Source organism: Poecilia mexicana, unplaced genomic scaffold (assembly GCF_051168715.1).
Source record: "Poecilia mexicana isolate PSO_F unplaced genomic scaffold, ASM5116871v1 scaffold_9, whole genome shotgun sequence".
Taxonomy (NCBI): domain Eukaryota; kingdom Metazoa; phylum Chordata; class Actinopteri; order Cyprinodontiformes; family Poeciliidae; genus Poecilia; species Poecilia mexicana.
The window spans coordinates 3230836-3239578 of record NW_028263378.1 but is presented as its reverse complement, the minus strand read 5'-3'; positions in this window follow the sequence as shown (position 1 = coordinate 3239578).

Here is an 8743-nt window from a genome sequence, read left to right as displayed (position 1 = left end):
TCACAGGAAGCTCTGAGTCTGGACTTCCTGACCGCCATGATGATCATTTTCACACCTGGATGCTGAAACGTTCCTGCTGTGCCTCTGAAACTCAAGAATCTCAATTGAAATTGACAATTTTACACAAACAGTTCACATAATGTGAATGTGTAATGTTATTCATTCTCAAAATTTTCACTTCCTCTACTACGTTTTCTTACTACTCCAATTTTGCATTATTAGAAGCTTCGTTTGGTTTGACGTTTAGATAGAAAGCCTTCCTGGATCTGAAATATCAATACCAAGTCAGTACTGCAGCTTCAAATTTTAACTATAAGAGAAAAAGTTTTAATTTGCTCTCAAATTGTGATTTGAGAGCAAAATTTTATTGTAAAGCATACAGTTTATTTTTTATATTTCTCCCTGAATGGTGCGATATTATGTATTCAAGTAACTATGTTGCTTTCAGTTGTTATTATTAAAAAGTCAGTTATATGACTTTGTAACTTTACATGTTGAAACTGGACTTCTGTCTCTTTAAGAAGCTCCTGCTCTCTCTGAAACTCAGCCTTCAGGAAATCATCACAACATGGCTCCTTTATTAGCTGTTTAACAACGTTTTTACCAGAGCTGCTCTGAGAAGTAGCTCCTATAATGAGCTCAGCTGATGCTCATAGCTGCTGGCTAGTTTGAAGGAGCTGAGTGGTTTCTATGGAGATTAAATAATTTCTCAAACATGCATGAAAGAATAAAAGCACATTCCAGGTATGTCTTTGATGAGGAAATAAGATAACATGATGTAAAACTAAAAAAAAGCTGATTTATATATGATACTGCCCCTTTAAAAATGTTCAGAAACCAAACAAACCTTTTGCTTCCAGCTGTCAGATTATTCAGGCCCTTAAATATTCTCCCTGTTGCTCTAAATTACAACAACCTGCAGTCTGTTCACTTTCATTTCACACTGAGCGACCCTCCATTTCCCTCCATTCCACAGCATTCGGTCTGTAAAGTGGAGGAGATCACTGGTAGCTTTCAGGGCGGAGGAAATGCATCAGTCATCCTAGGAAAAGAGGCAATGCGTCTGTGACTCCCTGAACTCCCGGCTTCCTCTCTACAGAACCGCCAGGATTTTTTAATCTGAAATATTCATGATGTTGCAAAGTGAAGACACTGGTGCCAAAGTAAGTTCTCCCCATTTTAGTGCTTCTATTTTTGTTGTTTTTTTAACTTGGTGCTCTTAAGGAGCAGAGGTGACCCCAAAAGGGGGACAAAAGAGGGCCATGGCCCCTCTTAAAAAATACTGGCTACACCATGAGTTCCCCAGAAAGTCTCACGATGGCATATTAAAACCATTGCAGAAAGAAAAAAAGGAGCCTCTGCCGCGGAGATAAAGTCGTGATGACGGCCCGCTTTGCCATCACTTGCTGCAGAGGATCACGTTACATTGCTGAGCCAATCAGAGCTGCGGAGGAGCACTGAACGAAGGAGCTTCACTCTCAGCATGGATTTGAACTTGTGTCTTTAATTACTTCAGCAAAACTCACCGTTTTTACCAAATTCTGTAGCTTTCGGTGTACTTCTAAATCTGCTCCATAGTCGCATCTTTTCGGGGTTGGTACTGCCTCTAGTGGCGTGGGGGTGGTAACACAACTAATATAATTACATTACTAAATCAGAATACCGCAAAGTCTTTATTTTTTATTATACATTTTTCATTCTCTTAAGAATGTAGAGCTAATTAAATGATCTAAACAAGACCTTAAAGTGGTTCCAGTTTCTCTCGATGGCCAACCTGTTGAAACTGGCAAATTTGGGTCGTTCCTGGACAGTCAGCTCGGCTTTGCTGAAAACACTGACTTTATTTTGAAGAACTGTTCTCAGAGACTCTACCTTTTAAGAAGACTTAGTGATCATGGGGTCACCCAACTAGACTCTAGTTGGGTCACCCCTATGTCTTGAATTTTGGGGGGGGATCATATTTTATTTATCACTACAGAAGGGTTCAGTGAATGCGCATATGAAACTGGTGGGTTCGGTACCTCAAAAAAGGTTAAGAACCACTGGACTATACATTTTTTTTTATCCCTATCTTATCCCGTTAAGATAGTAAATATACGTTATTTTAATAAAGCAAAGTAGTCTAATTTTAGTAGAAAAGGAATTTGTAAATCATTGTTGATCCAAAATATAAACAGCATCTTACACCGTTGCTGCATTAAAAGACAGGTAAATATTTTCCAAATCTTTTATGGGTTCATTATCCTCGTTAATTTATTTTAAATGTTTGACAACAAAAGTTGCGCAGCATTTGTTGGTTTTAGAAAAAATATAATTAATGGAAAAAGAAACATTGTTGATAAATGAAAAATACTTTGTCCTGTGCCTAAATAAATAAACGTCTAAGAAAATTTAAGTCAACATAAGACTATATATATATATATATATATATATATATATATATATCAGTACAGAAGGCAGTGTACCTTCTGCTGACGTCCTCCCACATTAAGTTGATGCATCAACATTAGATCTCTGATGCGCCGTTTAAATTACGTCACTCAGCTAATCTCCCATTGGTCGGAGGTTCTGCCACTGTGATGCGCCGACCAATAAGAGGCCGCCAGTTCCGGGATGGGCAGAGCGTGTTGGCGCAGGGTGGTTGCCATGACGACAGAGTATGCCGATTGCTGCCACGACTTTTGTGTGGGCAGAGTCTGAATGGAAGGGAGGGTGGAGGGGGAGTGACGTCACTCGGGAAGACGGGAGGACAAACAACATCTCGTCCAGTTTCTCCGTCCGTTTGTCTGCCGGTTATCATAACAACAAATGGCGCTGAGAGGCAGATACAAATAAATAAGGCTAATAATAATAACTTTACCCACTAAAATAGTCGGAAATATATTGTCTTAAAATTACATGTAAAATTAATATATAAATAAATTACAGAAACATGAATAAAAAAATATTCTAAATAACTATAATTAAAATCCAGGTTAGATTTTTTTTTCCATTCAATAATATAATTACAAATACAAAAAAAATACTACTACTACTACTAATAAAAAAAAACATTTTAATTTTTTTTTTTAGATATAATTACAAATCAATACTATTAGAAATATAAATAATAAACTTAATCCCCATAACATGAAACAAATGTTTTATTAATAACCAAATTGAATGACACAAATATAACAAAAAAATTTTAGTAAAAAAATATAGTAAAACCTATAATAAAACATTTGCTAGAGTTTAATATAATCAGTCTTAATTCTTAGTCGTATCTAATTCTGTATATTTAAACCTTTTAAACGCTACACAATTATGAGATAGTATTATTACTGTATCAAGATATATTAGAATATTTTATGAAAAACTGAGTAATACATGTTGCAAATGACTAATAGGTGAGTCATGAATCAATACTGATGACAAAGAAAACAACACTGGCTGCTTACAAACACTTTAATTTTCAGGCGTTAGAAATGAAAGATGTGGATGTCACAGAACAAACATAAGGCCAGTTAAATGGTTATTTTTGGTCACTTGAGGCTCTGTTTTCCTTTTCTCCATCCCTCTGGTGGCTCAGCGCGGTGGATGTTTGGATGCGCTCCCTCTCTGAGCGTCTCTCCGGTTGTGACTCACCACTCTGGGCTGGAGGGCCGGCCCCTCCTCCAGATGACATCACAGGGATGGAAATAGCAGCGGCATTAAAGCCTCCTGTTATGGGAGCCTGCTGAGAGCCCTGCGACCCCGGACGGCCACTTCAACCCAAAGGGGGCGTCGGGGAAGGCGGAGGAGATAATGAAGTACAGAGAGAGCAAGTCGGAGGTGATGCTAACGCAGAAAAGGCGCGAAACGCCCTGAATGTGCACCAAGTCTGAGTTTATTTGACGTAGTGCAATAAAAGAGCAAACAAATTTGCATACAAAGAAATTTAAAACAGAAACAAACCAAGGAGGAACAGTAGTGAAGCATAACAGCCATCTTGGTTGGCAGTTGTTATGGAGTTGCTATGACAACAGTAAAAAAAAAGCCACATCCTAGCTCTGGCCTCGTTCCTTTCTAACTTATAAACAGTATAAGTACATTACAACTATTACTGAATCTATTTTTTGAGGTGTTTCACACAGTATTATACCTCTGTGTAATACTGAGATAAATATCAGTGATACTTACTGTAGCACTTACTGCCGAACTAGCAAAATTAGCTTAGCTAATGTATCTTTTACCTGCTAGCTAAGTCGGACATGTAACCTGTTTACTTTTTCTTGCCACGTGTTTCTTTATTAAACTTCTCAGTGTTAGTTTCAGAGTTGGGTTCAATTACATTTACTCTATTACATTTATTTGAGTGACTTTTTTGGGAAAAACATTCTTTGACTATTTTAACTGTGCTGATCTTTTTACTTTTACTTCAGTCTTATTTTCTACCCACTGAATGAAGAACTATCAGAAAGTCACCAGACAGACACATACCTGCAGTTTTTGTCAAGGTTTCATGAGTTCTTTAGTGAAAGAAACTAATTTGGAGACATTTTCTTTTATTATTTGTTTTTATTAATTATATACATTATTGTAATTTTGGTCCTTAAAATGACCAAAATTACAATTTCATCAGATGATGTAATTTTTAAATATTAAATTATTGATAATTATATCAGTACTTGAGCTGACTTTTTATATAATACTTTTTTCTCTTACGTGAGTAAAACGTTTGGGTTCTCTCCTGTTAGATGATGCTTTTTCAGTTGAAGGTGAATATATTTTATGTTTACCAGAGATGTGTGAAGGGTTGGTGTGAATATTGTATGAATTGAGGCCAGTTTGCATGGAGGCCATCGTCAGTTTCTCAGTTTACCACACACTCTTCATGCTTCCCTCACACACCAACACTTACCCCTATCTGCCTGCTTCCTGCCTCGCGCCGTCAAGCTGTCTGTGTTAATAGAGTGTGAGCTAAAGAAATCAGGCGGTACGGCCGCTCCGGACACCTGAGCCAAGTCACAACCAGCATACAAGCCGAGAGACGCTCGTACTTCAGCATCGCCACAGAAGTAGGTCATCAGGAGGGTTAAAATAACTGCTTCCTGTCCGTCCTCTGCAGCCATCACAACAACATCAGCTAACCTCGCCTCGCTCTGCACACCAAGTGAAGGTTAGATCTTATCCACACTGAAATATGCATGTGGTAAAAGTAAAAGCATCCACTCTGCACTCACATATCTGCACTCATCAGTTTTGGCCATCAAATATGTCTTTAAAATAAAAATATGTAAATAAAACTTTATGTGGCACAAAAATCCCAATATATCATCATACAAATCTTTGAAATCTTGAATTTTGCTCGATTTATTCCAAACAGAGGTATTTAAATTTAATGTGTTTTCATAAGATCTTTGCCTGACTAAGTATATTTTGCTTTCAGCTTCATATTTGTGCAATTAAAGAGAAAAAAAATAATACATTTCCACCGAGGGTAGGCAAGCATAAGCTTTGGCGTCAGGGTATTGGTTTTTTGGTAAATTATGGGTTTGCGTATTATTATTATTAATATTTTTTTTAACTAAAAGATTTAAAGAAAAAAACAAGGTAATTTCTAAATTTGAAAAGTTAAAAATTTGTTCGAAAAAAAAATAATTTTTAGATTAATCTCATAAATTTTCTATAAAAAGCTTGCAAATTTCTGAGTTTGAACAGATTAATATTTTCGACTTTTCAAACTCACAAATTTATAATTTGTTTCCAGAAAATTTCTGGTTTTGATCTCAAAATTTTAGATTTTTTTCTAGCAAATTTTCAACTTTTCAAACTCAGGAGAGTTTAATGTCCATATTTTTTCTAGAAAATTTCCGACATTAATCTAAAAATTTCTGAGTTTTTTGGAGGAAATGTACTTTTCCCATCTGCAGCAGCTTCTGAATGAGCTAACAAACTAAAAGGTGCGTCAGCGCCATCGTTGATTGAAGTAAAGGAGTGAATTTTCACAAAACAACTCAGAAATGTTTGTGAAACAAGGACATTTCTGAGTTTGAAAAGTTGAACCTTTGCTAGAAAAAAATGAAGTTTTTAGATTATTCTCAGAAATTTTCTAGAAGAAACTTTAAAATTTCCGAGTTTGAAAAGTCAAGAATTTCCTAGGAAGAATTTTGAGATTAATCTGAATTTTCTAGAAAAAACTTGGTAATTTCTGACTTCCTAAATATATTTGACGTACATTTGCTTGATAATGGAATTTGATAAAATTATATTTTTATTGCTTGCTTCACAATTAGCTACTGTGTTTTTTTCATGGTGTAAAGCGTTTTTAACTTCCTTCCTGCTACACAGATAATCTTGACTTATTTTAGCGTAACAGATGAGAGGCGTACCTGTAACATATTACTCATTAAAACAAGATATTTATAATTATTTACTGGAGTGAGTAATGATTTGCTCCTTTTAGCATTGATGAGTTTCTGTCTAAATATGGTCTACCTTCAGGTCATCAGATGTCTGTCAGTGATAGAGTGGAAGCGTGAGAGTTTGTCATGTCCATGTGAAAATGTTGAAGTTTAAAAAACCCAGCAAAAACAGAAACACAGGGAGGGAGCGTGAGATAACTGGAAGCTGGCAGACTGTTTTCATTCTTGAAGTGAAGCCAGCCACCTCAAGGACGTTGAAACATGGGGCTGTGTGGGCATCAGCGTCACAAGAAAGACGGATAAGAGAAGGCAGTGGAGAGAATATATGCACCGCCATAGCAACTCCAGGCTGTAATGTACAGGATGTAATTTTATCAAATGTTTATGTCAAACCAGCTGCGACACTCACAGATGAAGTATTCAGCAAATCCCTTCTACTTTGGATTTATATCAAACATGGACCCCAGATAATGAATTGATCGATCATCTGTCCAAACTTTCATCTAGTCTATCAAATCTATCTATACATAGAGAACCAGATAGCTGTTCAATACTTAGCTAGCTAGCAATTCAAAGGGTCACATATTTTATTTCGCTAGCTAGCTAAATAAATGTATAAAATAAATACAGCTATTTAAACTAATATATTTATTTATCTATAAATAGCTGGCTAGTTAGCTGGTTAGCTAAATAAATATGCTTATTTAGCATTTAGCTAGCTAAATAAATATGCTTATTTAGCATTTAGCTAGCTAAATAAATATGCTTATTTAGCATTTAGCTAGCTAAATAAATATGCTTATTTAGCTAGCTAGATTTTTTTTTAGTGGATTATAGAATTTTTTTCTGCACTGCTGGAAGATTTTTAAAGGAAAAATTGAGTTTAAAGTGGTGATTGGCTAGCAGATAAGGAACAAATTAGTTAACTAGTTCTCTATCTGTCTAGCTAAATAAAATATGTGACCCTTTGAATTTCCTTTTAGGGACTTCCCAAAGCATTTGTTTATGTTTTGCTGATCACATACACAATTTTGGTCAACCTGTAGCCTTTGACTGTGGAGGCGCTTACATCATGATGGTCAGATGAGGCTAGACAAACGAGGAAGGAGAAAATAACACGATGAAGCAATCAGTTTATCTAAGAGGAACGTTTTTTCCACTTTGAGCTTCAGGCTGTTTAATTTTCAACGCTTGCAAATTCAGAATGATTAACCAGCAAGTTAAATATACACAACAGATCGAATAAATGTCAGTGTGATTTAATGGGTATGTTTAAAAAATAAATAAACAAACTGATGAGACGGAAATGATTCTTAGAAAAAAAGAATGTGAGAAAGGAGAAAGAGTCTTCACCTCCCCAGTTCTTTGCAGTAGAATTAGCACTTATATTTAAATAGTAATGGACAAAAATTATTTTTTTATGGTTTTCATGGTTTTTCAAGGTTTTTTTGGAGGGGTGGGGAAAGCTACACAAACCGATCATGAAAATATTATTGCCCCACTCTTAAAGTGGAAATTAGCAATAGGGCATGAATAAGTTTTTACTGCAACCAATGGCAGCTGGGTTTTATTCTAAAAACAACACTTTTTCTGTAGCATGTTAAAATAATTGCTAGGAATTTTAAACCAAATTTACAGTTTCACCACAGATAATGTTTTTTTTAAAAGAACATTACAGAAGCCCTATAGCAGTTAGCCGCGCTAGCTAGCTAACTGCTAAAGTGTAATTTTATTAGCTAAAAGCAACTTGACTTCACCAGAAGTTTAACACATTTGTAGGTTAATTAAAAGAAAAATAAGGAAAGTAGTAAATTAAATGTCTAAAAAAGTTTGCTACTAATTAAACTATTTTTCTTTCATACATTTTTGTTAAAAAAAAGAAGGCTGATTACCCTTAGCATCAACTAACAACTAGCCAAAACAAAAAGTCTTGAGGATCCTGAACAGTGGGACAAAAATTCATGAAATGCTTTTCAAAACCCTACATAGTCATATTTAGTATATATGAATATGAAATGAACTTTTTAGAGTGAGGCGTATCTGATATTAAAATTACTTTCTGAAAATAACCTCAGGGTAGATATTAAAAATACTTTTCATTAAGCCCACATTTCTGTATTAAAGGTGTTTGCTTTGAAACAGTTTGTGTGTTATTAATCTATATAATGTGTTTCACTTAGTAAATTGAGTTACTGAAAACAATTAGCTTTTCAATAATATTCTAATTTATTTAATGGATCTGTCTGCCTGGGAACTCCTTAATCAGCAGAAAATAATCAATTGATGGATAGGATCTTAAATGTTTTTCACAGATTTAATTTATTGCTTAAGAAAAAGACGAAAACCAACTGCAAGTC